At 39.7% G+C, this 21468-nt stretch overlaps 1 long non-coding RNA gene across 1 annotated transcript in view; it reads left to right on the plus strand.

Annotated features, from left to right (window-relative positions):
* The first annotated feature begins 236 nt into the window (after window positions 1-236).
* LOC132491325 (uncharacterized) overlaps window positions 237-21468 on the plus strand; it is a 32726-nt gene continuing 11494 nt past the window's right edge. Inside the window, exon 1 of the long non-coding RNA XR_009532656.1 lies at window positions 237-483. This is a non-coding gene — a long non-coding RNA (uncharacterized LOC132491325). The remainder of the gene's footprint in view (window positions 484-21468) is intronic.

Genomic DNA, 21468 nt, shown 5'->3' on the forward strand with positions numbered 1-21468 from the left:
ACAGACCTGGCCTGGTTTAGCTTCCCCAAGGCGGCCTTCTGTGCTGTGTGGGGCTGGGCGTTGAGGCCACGGACACATCTGTAACCAAACCAGCAAGCGCCAGTGGGAGCTGAGATTCATTTCTGTGGAATGAGAGCCTCTCATTCCTTTGTTCTCGATATTTCCTGGCAACGTGTCCACAAGCACATGCTATTAACAGATGGTGGAAGGCATAATTGGGATTTTTATCATAACATATCCCCCATGCTTCCATCATGCACCAAAGGAGCAGAGATGTATGGGCTACCTCACTCTATCACAGCAGGATTAAACACATCTACTTCAAACTTCTAAAGGTTCTCACGACAGCCTTGACCGTTCAGTTATATCTGGCTTTCTATCAGAAGAACAGAACCCACTTCAGCAGACCAGTTCATATCAGATCCTTTAAAGATCAGCGGTTACTATGAGAGAGATTGGTTTCTGCAGAGCTGACCTGATCTGGTAAGTTGAGGCACACATCTGTGCTACACAGCTGAGGCCTACGGGATGGTCATAGTCCTGAACTTTGTACAGACAACTGCGCCCCAAAACCCATGCAGATGACAAATTCTCATTTGCTTAAACCTGTAATTATGTGCTGCGCCAGTTAAAAAAAAAAAAAGCAGGAGTAAGTATGGGAAAAACTTATGCAAAGAAGCTGAGAGGACTCATTTTGATTTTTTTTCTTGTTGTTCAAATCTTGCGTGAGTCTTCTCAGTTCAGAATCAAAATTGTCGAGGTCGGCTTTATAAAAGCATGTATCTATTGCATGTTTTCTTAGAGAAAGTGAAATCCTTCATGATTTATGTGTCTAAAGAAGTACCGTCCATGATGATGTTCACAAGACTCCTGTGCATTTACACAGCTTGCATCATCCAAAGAATTTAAGGGGCTTTGTTAAAAGTATCTGCTGGGCTTCCCTGGTGGCGTAGTGGTTGAGAGTCCGCCTGCAGATGCACAGGACACGGGTTCGTGCCCCAGTCTGGGAAGATCCCACATGCCGCGGAGCGGCTGGGCCCGTGAGCCATGGCCGCTGAACCTGCGCGTCCGTAGCCTGTGCTCCACAACAGGAGAGGCCACAACAGTGAGAGGCCCACGTACCTCAAAAAAAAAAAAAGTATTTGCTAGTTGAGAATATTCACATTACGCCCAAGACGATTAAAATTGCAAGACTGTCATCTTGGCAGATGCCTGAGCGCTGCAGTCAGTGAGGTTTATATTTGGCAATCAATGGCATAGCTAAAGAATTAGCTCAGAAAGCTTGAAATCTAAGATGGCAGTGGTTATAGTTGGTGGTCAGGACCTGGGACCGACTCTGGAATCAGATGGCTTGGTTCAAGTCTGATTCTTTCTCCTACAAGCTAAGTGACTTTGATCAAGACACCGACTTTTCAAGCCTTGATTTCCTTATTTCTAACGGGGCATGAAAATAGGACCTACCTCATAGGGTTGTTGTAAAAATTAAATGGAATTATATATTAAAAGTGCCTAGCATTGTGCATGGTGCATAGTATGTACTCAATAAACATTAGTTATTATTATTCATACAAAGTGATAAACAGGGCCAGGTACATAATTTTCAGGCCCCAAGGCAAAGTAAAAATGTTGGGTCCCTTGTTCAAAAAGCAGGGAAAAATACTACTGAAGGTGTTAAAATATAAAGCATTTCCCTTTTTCCCCGCCCTCTCTTTCTTGACTGGTTGTGATGTTGTTCTTGTTTTTAACTAGTAGATTTTATGTTTTTAGAACAGTTTAGGTTTACAAAACAATCTAGAAGAAAGTACAGAGTTCCCATATACCCCTCCCCCACCCCCAGTTTCCTCTTTTATTAATGTATTTATTTCCATTAGTGTGGTACGTTTGTTATCAATAGTGACACATAATTATTAATTAAGTCTATAATTTACATTAGGGTCCACTTTTAGCATTGTACAGCTCTATGGGTTTTGACAGATGCATAGTTATGTATCCACCATTTCATTATTCTCCAGAGTAATTTCACTGCCCTACAATTCCCTTGTGCTCCATCACTTCATTCCTCCTCCATGCTCCCGCAAATCCCTGACGACCACTGGATCTTTTTACTGTCTCCTTAGTTTGACCTTTTCCAGAATGTCATATAGTTGGAATCATACAAAATGATTTTTTCAGTCGGCCTTCTTTTACTTATCAATAAGCATTTAAGATTCTTCCTCCAAGACTTTCTATGGCTTGATATCTCACTTCCTTTTATTGCTGAATAATATTTCAATGTGTGAGTGTACCACAGTTTGTTTATCCATTCACTTATTGAAGGACACCTTGGTTGTTTCCAGTTTTGGGCAGCTATAAATAAAGTTGCTATAAACATTCATTTGCAGCATTTTATTGTGTGTGGACAAAAATTTTCAACTCATTTGGATAACTACCTAGAAGTGCAATTGCTGGAACCTACTGTAAGACTATGTTTAGCTTTGTAAGAAACCATCAAACTGTATTCAAAAGTGGCTGAACCATTTTGCATTCCCACTAGCAATGGATGAGAGTTCCCATTGCTGTACATCCTTGCCAGCATTTGATGTTGTTAGTATTTTGGATTTTTACCATTTCAGTATGTATGTAGAGGTATCTCTGTTGTTTTAAATTGCTATTCCCTAACGACATAGGACATTGAGCATCTTTTCATATGCTTATTTACATCTGTGTATCTTCTTTGGTGAGGTGTCTGTTTAGATATATATTTTTAAAATAAATACATTTATTTATTTATTTATTTGGCTGTGTTGGGTCTTCGTTGCTGCGCACGGCCTTTCTCTAGTTTTGGTGAGCTGGGTCTACTCTTTGTTGCGGAGCACAGGCTCTAGGCTCGCGGGCTCAGTAGTTGTGGCTTGTGGGCTCTAGAGCACAGGCTCAGTAGTTGTGGTGCACAGGCTTAGTTGCTCCGCGGCATGTGGGATCTTCCCGGACCAGGGCTCGAACCTGTGTCTCCTGCATTAGCAGGCAGACTCTCAACAACTGCGCCATCAGGGAAGCCCTGTATGCACTTTTTAATCAGGTTGTTTATTTTTTTATTGTTGAGATTTAAGAGTTCTTTGAATATTTTGGACACAAGTCCTTTCTCAGATACGTTTTTTACAAATATTTTTCTCCTAGTCTGTGGCTTGTCTTTTCATTCTCTTGAGAGCAGAAGTTTTAAATTTTAATGAAATCCAAGTTAACAATTATTTTTTCATCTCGTTTTGGCATTACATCTTAAAAACTCATTGTCAGGACTTCCCTGGTGGCACAGTGGTTAAGAATCTACCTGCCAGTGCAGGGACACGGGTTTGAACTCTGATCTGGGAAAATCCCACGTGCCAAAGAGTAGCTAAGCCCGTGCACCACAACTAACTAAGCCTGTGCTCTAGAGCCTGCGAGCCACAACTACAAGCCTGCGCACTACCACTACTGAAGCCTGCATGCTCTAGGGCCCGCATGCTCCAAAGACTGAGCCCGTGTGCTGCAACTACTGAAGCCCGTGCACCAAGAGCCAGTGCTCCACAAGAAAAGCCACTGCAATGAGAAGCCTACGCACCACAACGAAGAGTAGCCCCCGCTCGCCACAACTAGAGAAAGCCTGCGCCCAGTAACGAAGACCCAAAACAGCCAAAAATAAAAAAACAAAACAAAAACAAAAACAAAACTCATTGTCAAACACAAGGTCATCTCGTGTGAAATAATAGAAAAAAATATATATTGGTCTCTGCCCCTGTTCCTGGCACAGAACTCCTAAAACTCTTGTAATTTCCTAAGTGATAAGAGCACTAGGAGCTCTTTTGTCTAGTATTTCTAGTATTAGTTCTAATATTTAGTCTTTGACCTAAGTTTGTGACATGGAGCTCCCAAATCTCTTGGAATTTCCTGGGTGATAGGTCTGTCTTCTGTTCTAATGAACTGACTCTTGGTTAACTCCTTCATAATTTCAGGATGGAGGCCGGTTTTCAGAAAGACCAAGCCATGATTAGAAGTTTTGGAGTTTCAGCCTCACTCCCCCATCCTCCAGGAAGGGGAGAGGGGCTGGAAACTGAGTTAATGATCAATCATACCTACATGATGAAGCCTCCATAAAAATCGCCAAAGTGGGATTGGTTGAACACATCCGTATGCTTGAAGGGTATTTTACCCCAATTCTATGGGAATAGAAGCTCCTTTGATTAGGACCCTTCACATACCATGCCCTATGCATCTCTTCCATCTGTATCCTTTTATACTAAACCAGTAAATGTAAGTAAGTGTCTTCCTGAGTTCTGTGAGCCATTCTAGCAAATTATGGAACCCCAAAAGGGGTTGTGGGAACCTCAATTTATAGCAGGTCAGTCAGAAGTATAGGTGACGACTTGGGAATTTCAATTGACCTCTGAAGTTGGGGCAAGGGCAGTCTTATAGGGCTGAGCCCTTAACCTGTGAGATCTGATGTGGTCTCCAGGTAGATAGTGTCAGAATTGAGTTAAATTGTAGGATGCCCAGTTATCAGAGAACTGCTTGATGTGTAGAAAACCCACACATCTGGTTTCAAGCGTGAAGTGAATTGTGGTAGTAGTGTGAGAATAAAGGATAATCCAGGAGAGATTTTCCATATGCCTAATGTTTATTTTTTACTATGTTATCTTCTAGAAGTTTGGTAGTTTTTTATTTTACATTTAAGTCTATGACCCATTTTGAGTTAATTTTTATGAAAGATATATGGTCAGAGTCTAAATTCTTTTTAAAAAACATTTACGGGCCTCCCTGGTGGCGCAGTGGTTGAGAGTCCGCCTGCCGATGCAGGGGACACGGGTTCGTGCCCCGATCCCGGAGGATCCCACATGCTGCGGAGCGGCTGGGCCCGCGAGCCATGGCCGTGGGGCCTGTGTGTCCGGAGCCTGTGCTCCGCAACGGGAGAGGCCACAGCAGTGAGAGGCCCGCGTACAGCAAAAAAAAAAAAAAAAAAAAACATTTACATGTGGATGTCCACTTGTTCCAGTACCATTTATTAAAAAGAATATGCTTTTTCCAGTGAATTACCTTTGCTTTGTCAAAGATCAGTCAACTATATTTGTGTGGGTCTATTTTTGGGCTTTCTATTCTGTTTCATTTGTCTGTTCTTTCAACACCACCACACTTTCTTGAAAACGTAGCTTTATAGTAACTCTTGAAGTGGTACAGTGCCAGTCCTCTGACTTTTTTCTTCTTCTTCAGTATTAAGTTTACCATTCTAGGTCTTTTGCCTTTCCAATATAAACTTTAGAATCTGTTTGTCAATCACCACAAAGTAACTTGCTGGAATTTTGATTGGGATCACATTGAATCTATACATCAATCTGAGAAGAACTGACATCTTAACAGTATCGAGTCTTATCTATGAATATTTCTCCTTTTATTTACTTACTTCGGTTTCTTTTATTAGAATTTTGTAGTTTTCCTCATAGAGATCTTATACATATTTTGTTAGCTTTATACCTATGTATTTCATATCATTGTGTTTTTTATTTGCTATCTAATGCTGCTCTAAGTAAAGAAAAATTAAAATGTTATTATGAATTTTAACATTCGTTTTATATCATGCAATGCCAGATTTAAATGCAAATATAAGAACACTTCACTCATACGTGGAATAACCAAAATTATACAATTTTTATTTCATAGTTCATGGTTGCATATGTATTTTGCTCTTGCCAGACCAGTGGAAAAGCTTTACAAAATTAGTTCAGCTGCTTTTATTTCACTTCTTGATACTCACGTATTCTACTAACACTCTCTGCCTTCCGCTTACTGATGAGCAAGGAAGGACTGAAAGAAAAAAGACATAATAGGTTTCCCTATCTTCCCCTTTTCTTCTTTGTCATCATTTTTGGCATAAGTGGTTAGCTAATGCAGAGGAATAACATGAGTAACAAAAAATATGTTAGTATTCCTTGATCGTTTATGTGCTTTAGAATGGCATTGCCTTCTTTCTGCATTTAAAGCAAGTTCTGGTTTGAATAGAAAGCTTGGCTTCTCAGAGCTGTGAGCACCACTGCTTACTCAGTCATAGACATAACACACTTTGTACTTGCATCAGGTCTTACTGAACTCCCATGCATTGTGGGTTCACTGGGATTCTGTGCCAGTGGGCATCTTGAAGCCTATGCTAATGGGGTGGCAAGGAACAGTGGTGGACATTCATCTCTCCTGTATCCCTTCTGCTTATGTGCATTGAACTTCACTTACAAAACAGAGTTGAAAGATTAAATTATTAAGAATTTCAAGATGGCAGGCTTCCCTGGTGGTGCAGTGGTTAAGAATCCACTGGCCAATGCAGGGGACCAGGGTTTGAGCCCTGGTCCAGGAAGATCCCACATGCTGCAGAGCAACTGAGCCCGTGCACCACAACTACTGAGCCTGTGCTCTAGAGCCCGCAAGCCACAACTACTGAGCCCACGTGCTACAACTACTGAAGCCTGAATGCCACAACTACTGAAACCTGCATGCTTAGAGTCTGTGCTTCGCAACAAGAGAAGCCACTGCAATGAGAAGCCCGCACATCGTGATGAAGAGTAGCCGCCACTTGCCGCAACTAGAGAAAGGCCGCGCGCAGCAATGAAGACCCAACACAGCCAAAAATAAATAAATAAATAAATTAATTTTTTTTAAAAAAAGAATTTCAAGATGGCAACGGCATAGCATTAAACCAAGCACAGGGCCCCCTGACTGTGAGGCCCTTTGTATGCACAGGATGCTTGTCCACGAAGCCAGCCCTGCTGATAACTGTGAAGCAATGAAGTTACAAGGCAGTGCAGCTGATCACAGAAGGGTGTTTACTTAGAGAATAAAGAAGGATTCAGCTGCAAAGGACATGGAGTTGATCTCTGGTTCAAGAAACTAGGCCCCCAAATACAAAATGACTAGCCAGGATCCCACAGGTAAATAGTGGGATGGGGACTCGTCTTTCCATCCAAGCAGCATTGTTGACATTCATGATGTGATATTATTTCAAGCTTCCTCCTCCCTGGATTTCAGGTCTGACAGCATCCAAAAGTGTATTGAGCTTGAATTGATGCCTCTGGAAATATCCAGATTTATACAGGTGGAATCCACGCTGAAACCCAAAGCAGTCATGACGGTCACAGCTATAGCATTACTACTGGCCACCAACACTTGTTAAAGGTGAGACTAAATTAAAACTAGTCATAGTGATAGCTTTATAGTATTGGGCATTGGTCTATGGGGAAATAGAAAAGGAGGCATCTTCCTTCATGTGGAGAAAAGTGACTGGTCTGTGTGTATTCTTGGCAGCATTTTTTGCCATTTGAGCCAGGCTCAGATGCAGAAAGAACATGTAATTCAGAAGGGACTTCAGAGATAAACTCATCCAGCGGCTTCTTAACTGTGTTCGGTGGAAACCAAGGATCCCACAAAACTGCTTTCAGGGATCCACAAGCATTTGAGTGAATTTATTTTTAGTTATTTTTAAGACTAAAAATATGCATGCTATTCAAATGTGTTATAGATCAAAGCTGGATGCAGTGGTGGTCACAAATTGAGATCTCTTCAGTTGTTTCATTAGGAAATGTTATACTTTTCAACTTATAAATAAAAGTGGTATTCCCCTTTTATCTGTTCTATGTATTGGGGAGCCATGTGAGACTTTATTTTAAGAAAGGGTTCCCTTGAATAAAAGTAAAGTTTGAAAAACACCGATCTATTCATCCTCCTTCATTTAAACCTCTTAGGACAGTATCAGGAATCATAATAGATGCTCAACAAATATTAGCTATCATTATTTCTTACAGATGGAAAGATTGAGGCCCATGTTGACCAAGTGACTTGTACAGCACATCCTGATATTTAGCAAAACTCCAGCTTGTGTCCTGACTCCTAGATCATTTCTCTTTTCACGCTATTGCAGTTACCTCCACATCCTATCCCTGAGAAAGCAGCTAAAATTTTAAGTCTAGCAGGCATGGACTGTTTTTATGGTCCCTTTGGTCCTACCCTCTTCGTGGTCTTACAACTAGTTTGAGAGAGAGAAAGAAAGGAGGAAGAGGAGGAGGAGGAGAAAAAGAAAAGAAGGGAGGAGAAAAGAGAAGAGAGGACTTCTCTAAAATATGTTTACAGCACTTATCCCAAAGTCTCCCTACCCAGGAGGTTAAAGGATGAGTTAAAAAGAGTCCCAGATCCCAATCAAAATTCCAGCAAGTTATTTTATGTGCATCAACAAACTGATTCTAAAGTTTATATGAAGAGGAAAAGACCCAACACAATATTGAAGTTGAACAAAGTTGGAGGACTGATGCTACTCAACTTCAAGACTTATTCTAAAGCTATGGTAATCATGACTGCGTGGTACTGGTGAAAGAATAGACAAATAGAAACAGTAGAACAGAATAAAGAGCCCAGAAATAGACCCACATAAATGGAGTCAACTGATCTTTGACAAAGAATATAAGGCAATATAATAAGGCCATATAATAGAACAGAGATAGTCTTTTCAAGAAATGGTGCTGAAACAACTGGACATCTACATACAAAAATATGAATCTAAGCACAACTTTACACCCTTTACAAAAATTAACTCAAAATGCATCATTGGCCTAAATGTAAAATGCAAAGCTATAAAACTCCTAGAAGATTACATGGGAGAAAACCTAGATGACCTCAGGTTTGACAAGGAGTTTTTAGGTAAAACACCAAAGTCAAGATGCGTGAAAGAAATAATTGATAAGTTGGATTTCATTAAAATTAAAAACTTCTACTCTGCAAAAGATACCATTAAGAGAATGGAAAGTTAAGCCACAGACTGGGAGAAAATAGTTGCAGAAGATCCATCTGATAAAAAACTGTTATCCAAAATATACAAAGAATACAAAACTCAACAATAAGAAAACAAACAACTCAATTTTAAAATGGGCCAAAGACCTTACCAGACACCTCACCAAAGAATATGTACAGATAGAAAATATGGATATGAAAAGATACTCCACATCATATGTCATCAGGTAAATGCAAGTTAAAACAACAATGAGATACCACTATGTACATATTAGAATAGCCAAAATGCTGGCGAGAATGTGAAGAAAAAGAACTCTCATATGTTGTTGGTGGGAATACAAAATGCCACTTTGGAAGACAGTTTGGTGGTTTCTTACAAAACTAAACATAGTCTTACCATATGATCCAGCAGTCATGCTCCTTGGTACTTGCCCAAAGGAGCTGAAAACTTACGTCCACACAAAAACCTGCACGAGGATGTTTAAAGCAGCTTTATTCACAATTGCCAAATCTTGGAAGCAACTAAGACGTCCTTCAGTAAGTGAATGGATAAACAAATTGTGGTACATCCATTCAATGGAATATTATTCAACACTAAAAAGAAATGAGCTGTCAAGCCATGAAAAGACATGGAGGAATCTTAAATGCATATTATTAACAGAAAAAAGCCAATCTGAAAACTCTGCATACTTTTTGATTCCAACTGTAAGACATTCAGGAAAAGGCAAAATTTTGGAGACAATAAAAAGATCACTGGTTGCCAGGGATGGGGTGGGTGTGCTATTGTTGGTAGGAATGGAGGGGAGAGAGAAATAGGCGGAGCACAGAGGATTTTTAGGGAGTGAAAATACTCTGTACAATATTCTAATGGAGAATATATGTCATTATACATTTGTCCAAAGCCAAAGAAATAAAATACCAAGAGTGAACCCTAATGTAAACAATGGACTTTGGGTAATTATAATGTGTCAAGGTACGTTCATCCTTGGTAAAAAATGTACCATTCTGGTGAGTGATATGGTACATTTTGATAATGGAGGAGGTTATGGAAGCAAGGGGTATATGGGAAATCTCTGTACCTCCTTCTCAATTTGGTTGTAAACCTAAAACTGCTCTAAAAAGGTAAAGCCTTTAAAAAAAGGATTAAAAAGAAAAAAAAAAAAAAGCCCAGGGCAGGATGGGAGGGAGGAAAGGAAGTTGTGATGGAATCGTGCTCATTGAAACTCAAATCAGCAACTAATCCCTGACCTATGCAAGGGGCACTGTTCTAGGCACTAGAGGATTTCAAAGGGTTGTCTTCAGAAGGTTAAAAGCTTGTTACAGAGACAAGACAAAAAACATATGGAAAGTTAAGTAAAAACAAAACTGTGAGATAAGTAAATAGAATTAAATAAAAATCATTCACAAAGGAGTTAGAACACGGCCTCTCCTCAAGCCCAATAACTTTTCAAGCCTAATAATGCTACACCAAAATATAAAAAGCATATTCCCCATCTCCCACCCAATTCCTAAAGAGGCGGTGAGTGTAGAGTGATGGTCAAAAGCATGCACTATGGAGCAAGGCTATCTTGGATGAAATCCTGTCACAATATTCTACTGTCTGGGTGACCTTGAGCAAGTTACCCAACTTCTCTGAGCCTTGATAACCTCAGCTGTTAAATCAGTAGTAACATACCTATCTATACAGTTGTTGTGGGGGTTAAATGAAAGGCATTTTGGGGCTTCCCTGGTGGCACAGTGGTTGAGAGTCCGCCTGCCGATGCAGGGGACACGGGTTCGTGCCCCGGTCCAGGAAGATCCCACATGCCGTGGAGGGGCTGGGCCCGTGAGCCATGGCCACTGAGCCTGCGCGTCCAGAGCCTGTGCTGTGCAACGGGAGAGGCCACAACAGTGAGAGGCCCGCGTACCGCAAAAAAACCCAACCCCCCCCAAAAAAACCCCAAAACAAACCAAAAAAGTGAAAGGCATTTTGAACAGTGCCTGACACACAGTAAGGCCTCAATAAGTTTTAGTAATTATAATTCTCTACTTTTTTCTTTTCTGTCATGAAAATTCAGAGCCAAAGTAGCATTTAAAGTGTTCTGGCCTTCCTTCTGTGCTACTCCTGCTGGTTGTCATTTTACTGCCTAGTACAGCTTCTGTTCTGACATTTAGTCAATGTTGTAGACCAAAGAGAAGGAAAAATATCTCCCATATAGGTAAAGACACTTCCAAGAAGTCAACTGGGGACATAAACGAATTTGATCTTTGGAGATGATAGCCTGTCATTTTAAGGGAGAGAAGTGAGGTGAAGAGACTGCTTAGTCTTGGGGTGATACAAGAAAGGCAATGGCAGTCACTGAAAACACCAGGCTGTGGGAATGTGTCTTGAAGGAAATTAGGTCTGGCTGCAGACGCTGAGACAAAGGTTACATTTTTTGTCTTCTCTCATTGACCTTGGCTAACAGAGCAGCTGCCATCTTGAACGTAATTGACCTCTGTGCCAAAAAGAAGAGTGATCTGAGGACTCTCAAAACAGCAATTATATGCTCTGATTTATTTCATTTTTTTCATCTTGTTTGTTAGAAATAGTCACATGGCCTGAGCCAACCAAAAAGGGCCGACAAAGTGCAATATGACCACATGTCAGATTGCAGAGAGTTGGAAATATCTGGTGAATAGTTCTTCTAGTAAATGCTGGTGAAAATATAAATATTTGTAGACTGGGATAAATTAGAGAAAAACAAGTAAAAGCAACTTCTAGATTTTCCAGCAACCAGAGCTCTTTGCTAAGTCTTTATAATATTGTCTTAATGTGGGATCCATTGACACTGGAAAATTACTTTGCTCAGTTGAGCTTAATGAGTGCAACTGACAGGGAATCAGTTTGAACTAGGTCTGAAGTGACCCAGTATTGATTCATAATTTTCTGTTTATCACATTTATTTTTAGGCCAAAGGACTTCCTTGCCCATGAGGAATGTTTTATTTTGTTTTGTTCTGATTTTTTGGCAGTGTCACTCGGTTACCAGGATCTTAGTTCCCTGACCAGGGATTGAACCTGGCCCTCGGCAGTGAAAGCACTGAGTCCTAACCCCTGGACCACCAGGGAATTCCTGATTCTTTTCCCCCTCAGGAAGCCCATAGAATTTTGCTGGCCATTGCAACCATACACCCTGGATTTTCTGTGACAACCCTGACTTAAAATCTTCGACGCATTTTCCTCATATATTTGTCAGACCATGGGTCCTAAATTTTGGTCAGAAATGAGGTTTCTCTTCCAGAGGTCCAGAAGATCGCCAGTTGTTCAGAGCCTAGAGGACAGGGAAGAGCCCACAGCCTCCATAAATGAATAAATAAACTTCTGACACCACTCTCCAACTCTACACATTCTGGCACTACACACAAATTTAAAATATCCAGAAATCCCACTTTTCGTAACTTTGTGTCATTTATGGCTGTTCTGCGGGTGTTCTGCAGCCACTCTTCATCTTGTTTTTCATCAATACTTAGTCTATTGGTCTCCTTCAATCCACAGGGCTCCGTCCTCTATATTTTGATCACTCTTTTCCGTAGGGCAATGTAATTTTCACAGTATCGTCCTGGAGTTCTTTGTGTAACTATCTTTCTAGACTAGGAATGCCTTCAAGGTCGGGGCTGGATAAACACATAAATAAATGGGGGAAATCCAAAGACCAAGAACCCTTTAAAAAGGTTTAAAAGTATGATTAAAATATCATTAAAAAATCGACATGGCAAATAACAGGAGCTCAATAAATGCTTGATTTAATGAAGTTGTGGTTTACATATTCTATCCTGAAGATTTCCTATTTTCTACCTACATGTCAAAGTGATTGTTGAAAGGAACACAGACTGATAAAATGAATAAGTCAGGAAGCAAACTGTCATTTATAGGAAGGTTTTGCCCATGGAAGCTGCTTACTGGTAGTTTTTAGCAAGAGTGATGAGTGATTTGCCTGAACCCAGCCATCTCTAATCTTCTCCCCCTTGTGGTCAGTGGGAGACTTGTTTTAAGTGGCTGGTTTGGGTTTCTTTCCCTTTATGGCTTTCATTCCTTTAGTACCATATTCTGACCTAGAGAAACAATCATTCACAGACAGAAACCAAACTCAGACTCCAAATATTTTAACAGTAGATGTGGTCTGATGTGAATGCAGAAAGACCCGAGGAGCCGGTCCCTCTTCTTCTGATCTCTTCCTTTCTTGACCAGTTCCTTTATTTCCAGCTCAAAGCCCACCACATCCAGAAAGTTTTACCTGATTTCTTGCTCTTTGGGTCTTGGGGTTCACCTTGTGGATTCCTCCATCAAGATGCCTATCACTCTGTACATCTGCTTCCTAGATAGTCATCTCTGCTGGACTGTGAACCCCTTGGGCAGGGCAGGGAAGGCAGGGGCAGGAACTGTGGCTTGCATCTCTTTATTCCAAAACATCTCTAGCGCCAGCTATAGAGCAGATGTTCAGTAAAGGTTTGTTGATATAAACAAGTGGTTTTTGCCATTACAACTTTAGGTAGACAGCATAATGCCCTTGGGTCCCAATTATCTCATTTATAAATGTAAGACTTTATAAACTATATAACCTGGACATTAAGTCCCTAAAGAGTCCATGAGTCTGGCATTATTTTTATCATCAGAATATTCTGCAAGGATTGCTCCCCTTTTGACTGCCAGGTCCTTCTCTGTAGGGCTTTTGAATACATTTTGATTTTATAAGGCCGTATGTTGCATGTCATGGTATGTCAATATTGGAGGTGGGAATGAAAAATAGCCCTGTAATTACTAGCAAAGATGGAATTTAAAAGATTTCTTTATGGTATAACTAATTGTATGAATAATTCTTTTTCAAAGAAAAACATCTATTTCATGAAGAGGTCAAAGAAGTTCATATTTACATATTTTTCAATCTGAAGACATACCAACTCATGGAAAATTCTTGAAGTATTTCTTCCCCTTGATGTGGAGCTTCTTTTACTCAATTTTCTCAACATACCAAGTTTTAGTAACATTTGACTCAAGAACCACAGAGCATTATTTAGTAAACATTCAGTTTGTGTTCAAGACATTTGAGGATGATGAAAATATATTATTTATAATATAAGTAAACTTTCCCCCCCAAAATTTTAAATTTCTACTTTGGTTCAATGAATGAACACTGAAAAATGCTTATGATTGTGAATATAAGAACTTTAACAATTAATACAGATTCTGCCATAAAACAAAACTGTGTCCAAACTGTCTAAGAGCTAGAAGACATCAGAAAGGGTCTACTATGAGTTTCTCAGTGAGACCTCATGAGAATTCCTTGTCCCATCCCGTCTCTGTTTTGGTTTTGTGAGAATCTGGGTCTTGTCTGAGGCAGAGAGCTGTGCTCAGAGTTACTGAAAGCTGAAACTTTGCTCTCCCTGAGGTAGGGAGCATTCAGAAGAAGTGGGAATGTTTGGAGAAGACAGTTCTTTCAAAACTGAGGTAAAATTTTTTCAAGTTAAAGTAAATTTGGAAGCCTACGGATATTTTTAATGAGCCAATTTAGGACAAGAGAAATCTTCAACTCATCAGAAAATAGAATATTGATATTGAAGAAAGGAAAGAAAAATAAATTTTTTAGATAAGAGAATCTTTATTCTTAAGCTATTTTTTTTAAAGAAAACCTCACTACTAGCTTGTAAAGATAGGCTGTTAGATTGTAAAGAACTGCATCTTGAAATGTAAAGATGTAAAGTGGCCCCATAATGAAGCCTTTCTTCATCTTTACCTTTATTGTTTATTTATTTTAAAGATAGGGTTTAAAATTTTTTTAAATTTATTTATTTTATTTGTTTTATTTTTGGCTGCATTGGGTCTTCATTGCTGCACGCGGGCTTTCTCTAGTTGCAGCGAGCGGGGGCTACTCTTCGTTGTGGCATGCGAGCTTCTCATTGTGGTGGCTTCTCTTGTTGCGGAGCACCGGCTCTAGGCGTGCGGGTTTCAGTAGTTGTGGCATGTGGGCTCAGTAGTTGTGGCTCGCGGGCTCTAGAGCGCAGGCTCAGTAGTTGTGGTGCACAGGCTTAGTTGCTCCACAGCATGTGGGATCTTCCCAGACCAGGGCTTGAACCTGTGTCCCCTGCATTGGCAGGCAGATTCCTAACCACTGTGCCACCAGGGAAGTCCCATCTTTACCTTTATTGCACTCTTTGCAGGAATGTAGGTGCATGTAAGTCTGTGTGGACAAGATTGCATTTGCTCCTAGAAGGCTAGCTGGGAAAAGGTAGCCCTATTAAAATCAGGAGGGCCTTGTCTTCTGACGTATTTTATTTTTGCTAGATAAAAAATCTACTGAAAAACCTTACCAAATGTCTAAGGGTGATTTCAGATCTTCTATTTATTATCCTTGAGAATGTCTAATAAATTAAGTTCATGTTGTTTTTGAGTTCTAATAAATAATAAAAGCTTATTAACTTTGTGACCACAAAGACCTGTTTTCTTTAATGATGTGCATGTACTTCTACTTTTCCCCCCCTTTGGTCTGTTCCTAGGAAAATAACTGTATATTCATATATCAGAGCCATTGGTCTTTTTTTTAAGGCTTTGTGATTTGACAGAAGTGAAACAGGAGGGAAGGGGGCAGGGTACAACCTTTGAAAGAATGGCATAGCCCAAGGACATGACATAAACTGATTAGAACCAAATGGGTCCAAGATGGCGAACAAGTCGACTTCCACTAGACCTTGAGCCTCTGTATAGGCTCACTGTAACACATCAGCAAGCTAAATGACACCCACAGGTGCCATGACAGTTCCAAGACCAACCATAAGGATCAAAAAGTGGACGGTGGCCCAATTCTTGGAAATCCCCACCCCTTCCTAAAATAGCTGGAATACTCCTCCCACTCATTAGTCTGTGAAATTACCTATCAATATAAAAACTGACAACCCCATACCCTGGTGCCTTTCTCACCTGCTGAGATGGCCCACACTCTGTCTGTGGAGTGTGTTTCTCCCAAGGACTTTCTCATCTTCTGAGATGGTCCAAACCGTGGAGTGTGTTTCTCTGTAAATCCACTTCTTACCTATCACTTTGTCTCTCACTGAATTCTTTCTGCGATGAGACATCAAGAACCTGAGCTTCAGTAAGTCCTGAAACCAGGTGTGTGATCTCAGTTGGAAGACTGTGGGTTTTGGCCGGGTTCAAGTCCCAGTCAAGGTTTAGGCTGGATTCGAGTCCCAACACATGAGTTCAAGTCCCAATCTGAGGTGCATGGTTTCAGAACCAGGAACATAAGAGACACTCAATAAATATTTGCTGACTGCCTGATGGTTAACAGACATCCATTTCTTGGATATAATGAAAATTCCACTTAGGTTATAACAAGTTTATATAATTTATTTTAATCACAGTCATAATTTTACCTAAAGTTTTCATTTTGCTTCCTTCATTTGGATTTCCTGACCTCCGCAAAATGAAAGACTTAGAATTAAGTCATCAAGAAAAGTCATCTCAAGGGCTTCCCTGGTGGCGCAGTGGTTGAGAGTCCTCCTGCCGATGCAGGGGACACGGGTTCGTGCCCCGGTCCGGGAAGATCCCACATGCTGCGGAGCAGCTGGGCCTGTGAGCCATGGCCGCTGAGCCTGCGCGTCTGGAGCCTGTGCTCCGCAGCAGGAGAGGCCACAGCAGTGAGAGGCCTGCAAACCACCCCCAAAAAAAAGAAAAAAAAAGAAAAGTCATCTCTAAAATCTGTGAAATAATGTGATGTGTGAGATTTGCTTCAAAATAATCTGGGAGGGGGGCAGGTAGTGGGAAGGGTGGAGATGAACAAGACTGGCCAGGAGTTGACAACTGTTGAAGCTGAGTGATGGGTACATGGGGGTGCTTTATACTATTCTACTTTTGTATATTGAAAATTTTCAATATATAAACTTAAAAAAAAGATTGGTAAGGTGGAGATAGGGATCTATGTAATATAGTTCCTGTGTCTATCCCAAGTTGTTGTTTTCTTTTTCTTTCTTTCTTTTTTTTTTTTTTTTTCTTTTTTGCTTCTGGGTACCTTACTTCAAAGACAAATGGAAGTGGGGAAAACATCTCTAGGATCAGTAATGTGATAGTACTGTTTATCTCCCTAGCCCTAGGCCTCCTCTTGAGAAGTTTCTAGGCAGAAGTGAAGGCTTCTGGAAGCTTCTCAAAACTTACATTTGAGCTCCCTACCTTAGTTCCCTTTACCTTGTTTTCTAGATTGGAGGAAAATGACCTTTAGTTTCAGCAATCCATGGGAATGTGTGGGGAGGTGTTTCTCCATCGGGAACAAGATAATGGCAGCATTCCTGCCTGAGGAGAGGGCTGCAAGGATCTTTTTTCCTGTTGCCTCGAGGTACAGGCTGGTCAACTCAAATCAGCTGCTGCTGGCTGAGCCGGGTTTTCCTTAATTATTTTGGGAATCATGTTGGCAACTTTTCCTTTTTTTGAGCCTTTGAAAAAACAAACACATCAAACTGTTTATATAGCTACTAGAAGAAAGATAAGATTCTTAACAACCGAACTACTGTACCTTGACCAAATTGTATTGTGTCCTGTGGGCGTGGGCTGCCACTGTCCTGACCATCTGATTTGGGAGTCTTTTCTGATCTTGCACATTTTACAGGTCACCTGTCTCAACAAAAGAGAGAAGAAATTCAAAGGTTGTCTTCGTTCTGGCCTTGTGAAATTTTCTTACACTCCTCCAGTGTCTTTGCTTTGCTTATTTAATAATTGAGCCAGTGTTAGCTTTCCTCTTTTTTCTCCCATTGACAAATGCTCAGGTTTACATATAATACAATGAAATTCAATATATGTCTAAGAAGTCCACTCTAGGCAGCATAAAAATAAACTAATACATTTGTAGCACAACAATAATGTAAAAATTGGTTGTGTCAACTTGACGATTAAGTATTGGTTCACAGAATCAAAGCGTTTTTAGAGCTAGAAAGTTAAAAAAAAAAGTCCTTGGAGTTTATTCTAGCTAACTTTCTTACTTTATAAAGTGGAGGTTACTGAGGCCCCCCCCAAAACAAAATGTCTTTTCCACCATCAGAGGTGCCTTCACAGAAAACTTGAGTTGTTTTTGCTGTCTCTGAAGAGCGGTTTCATGGAGCTTGACAAGAAGATAAATTGAGGGCTTCCCTGGTGGCGCAGTGGTTGAGAGTCCGCCTGCCGATGCAGGGGACACGGGTTCGTGCCCCGGTCCGGGAAGATCCCACATGCCGCGGAGCGGCTGGGCCCGTGAGCCATGGCCTCTGAGCCTGCGCGTCCGGAGCCTGTGCTCCGCAACGGGAGAGGCCACAACAGTGAGAGGCCCGCGTACCGCAAAAAAAAAAAAAAAAAAAAAAAAAAGAAGAAGATAAACTGAGCATGTCCATATTTCAAAAGTTACTGGTGACCTCTAGAAGTCACAGCAGAGTAGAAAAATGAAGTTGATATCCTCGGCTTTAGTTCATGCAAGACACGTACCAAGGAGTCTTAAGCTTGAGCATTCTCTCGGAGGCAATGTCATGTTTCTATTACAGAAAAAAAATAGAGAAAATTCAGCCACAAAAGGATCCAGTTCAAGAATTCAGTTAACGTGCATTTGGGAAATCAAAATATCCTTCTCATATTCAAAGAAAATAATTACTGTTAAAGTCCATTTTGAAGAAGTCTGCTTTTAATAATACTTTCTTTAGAGAATAGACACTCCAAAAAAAATTGGGAAAATAGATTCAGCCTCAAGTAAAATATTCTCTGTGCACCATACTGATAAGATGGAAATGGGGGGAAAAAAAGCTTTTTTGAAAAGCACCACTAAATGGAGAATATATTACCAAGTGAAATGCATTCAACATTTTAGTTCTGTTGAAAGAATAAAATATTTATAAGAATCAACTTTCTTCTTCTTGTGAACTGTATATTATTTATAGCTATGTAAAGCTACTGAAAGAACATTTAAAAAGGTAATTTAAAACTGTTTACATTCACTTATCTTTTTAAAGATTTTGACTTATTCCAACTAGTGCCAGCACACATAGAATCTTTTCCACTCTAGAGGAGACAGAGCCCACTTTAAGCAACAGGAGTGGCCTTAACTACTTCTCTTGTGGTTTTGGGAGAGCGGGGGAAGAGAAGGAAAAAAAAGTCAGGAGGGTAGATGAAAGGGCTCCTTTCTAACAACCTTTTAAAAGTAAGATGCTTAGAAATACTTAACTATTGTAAACTTTGCCTCCCATATTTGCCAAGTGCCTGAAAAAAAGAAATAAGGGAGACTGTAATAGTGGGCTATTAAGATAGAAAGAAGAAAGGCAACAAAGATAAATCCAGGGAAGGAAGGATGCCTGTGTATAGACACCAGAGAAGGAAGCAGGTCATAAATGTCGGGACCCTTGGCGCTATGAAGCACTTGTCCTTCCGTTCGTCTGTGGATGATGTAAAATAAATAACATCCTACACTTCTTATTTTCATTCCAGTTGGCTCAAGTGCATGAACTTTGAGAACTGGGTCATCTGTTCCTCCTACTGCTGATAAAAAATTTTGAACTGAGTAATTTTACCATGTATAAGCCTGATTATCTATCAAAAGAATCTTCTGAGAAAATTGGGCAGTGAGTGGACCTTTTAAGCCAGAGACATACTGTTGACATTATTTTAAGGGTCCTGGAGCAGCCTGTAAACCAGTGGTTTTCAAAACTATTTTCATTCATGATCCATTGTAAGAAATCTATTTTACATCACAACACATGTATATACACACATACACATAAATCTAAATTACTAAAATAAAAGTTTTGTGAAAAAATACTTCACCTTATTAGATATGATGCATTCTGATATTTGCCATTTCACTCTTTTTTTTTTTTTTCAAAAATTCTGGTTTGTAACCCATTAAATTGATTTTACCACCAACTAAAGAGTTGAGACTCAGGGTGTGAAACACAGACATGAGCAAATCAGGGTACTGGATGGACTCAAGAATAACATGAGATTCAAGAATATGTTATTCGAATCAGACAAGTTTTGTACAGTTCAGAAGTTACCAACTTTGTGATTTATTTGCCATAATGTAAGACTTCAAACTTTTTGGAATCAAGCGTTTTTTGTTATCAATATGTGGCTTCCACTGGTAAAAGATGATTTGGCAGTATAGCTCTTTTAAATATTATACATGGTGCAGCGAAAAGAATGATTTCTTAGTTCCAGAAGGTCCAAGTATAAAGTTAGGGCCTGAAATTATAAAGAAAGTGAATAGTCTAAGCAGACAACTGAAAGAAAAAATGGACAACTGTCTGGAGGTAGCAAAGAGTTCTGAAAAATTTCAAAACGGTCACTATGACATTGCACTTTTACTACTGAATTTACTTTTCCAAGGGACAATGAACCCTTCCAAGAATTTCACAATTAAGAGATCTTAAACTTTCTCTATGCCCCTCTTGATAAATGCAAGTTTCCTCTCTGTGTTATTTCTTCATTCTTTAAAGATATATTTATTGAATGTCTACAATGTGTCCAGAAATCCAGAAACAAGCCAAAGGAAAAAACTTGTTCTCAGCATGATGACAATTCATTAGAGGAGTTGAAAGATTAACACAAGTACCCTACACAAAATAGACAATCTTCTCCAACAATCAGTGAGATCCCTCTCCTGACTGTTTCTCCTCCCAGGGAACTCAATTCATCCAATGGCAGGCTATTTCTATTGGGCTGGCCAAAAAGTTCATTCGGTTAATAAATACATTGTTCAATCAAGTTCTTGGTGAAAATGAAAAATGTCTTTTATTTTTACTTAAAATCGAACAAACTTTTTGGCCAACCCAGTATATTGGACAACTCTGGCTGTTAGGAAGTTCTTTATATTAAATTGTTTACTCAGTGACATCCATCACCAAATCCTATTTCTGCTCTCACACAGTTTAATAAGAAGCAAATTTGGAATAAACTCAACTTTACTGGATTGACATCAAGAAAGGATACACATTCCTAAGGCACTATGGAAATCTGAGCGGGTCCCATTCATTGTCATCTCAGTTTGAGGGAGAGTACCTCCTGGACTGAATCCTAAAATACAATCAGAACCATAGACTATTTTAGTTGACAAAGACCCTGCAAAGATTAATCTGACTTCTATAATTTTTCAAATAGGAAAATGAGTTTGTCACCTAATCCACTGAAATATTTTCTGGGAAACATGATTCTGATTTCACTAAGGACATCAGTGGGAAAATGGGATTCACTTTTCAGAGGTTAATTGTCAACTTTGCTGCAATAGATTTTTCTTCCTGAGGCTGACATTTGATATGGTTCAGCCCCTGAAATAACCTTAAATCTAAAGCTCTTTGTTTGATGATAAAGAATATGTGTAGGTAATATCCCCAACTGAGCTGAAGTTAGGAGGAACTAGTACAAACAACTAATAAATGGTAGTGGAGGCTTTTTAACGCTATGGATTATTATTGATATAATATAATATAATGATATAATATAATATAATATAATATAAAAGTTTACCAAGGACTTTTACAAACCTGCTTGTTTAAAGCCTCACAATAATCTTTGAGGAAGCTATTTTTAACCCCTTATTTCACAAAAGGAAACTAAGGAAGAATACTGTTACACTCACAGCAAACTAGAACTGTAGATAGGTGTAATGATTTTTCTAATCTAACTCCTTGATTGTACAGAACCTGAGGCATGAAAGGGTTAAGCAACATGATAGAATCAGGACTA

This window comes from Mesoplodon densirostris, chromosome 5 (assembly GCF_025265405.1).
Source record: "Mesoplodon densirostris isolate mMesDen1 chromosome 5, mMesDen1 primary haplotype, whole genome shotgun sequence".
In the NCBI taxonomy this organism is placed as follows: Eukaryota; Metazoa; Chordata; class Mammalia; order Artiodactyla; family Ziphiidae; genus Mesoplodon; species Mesoplodon densirostris.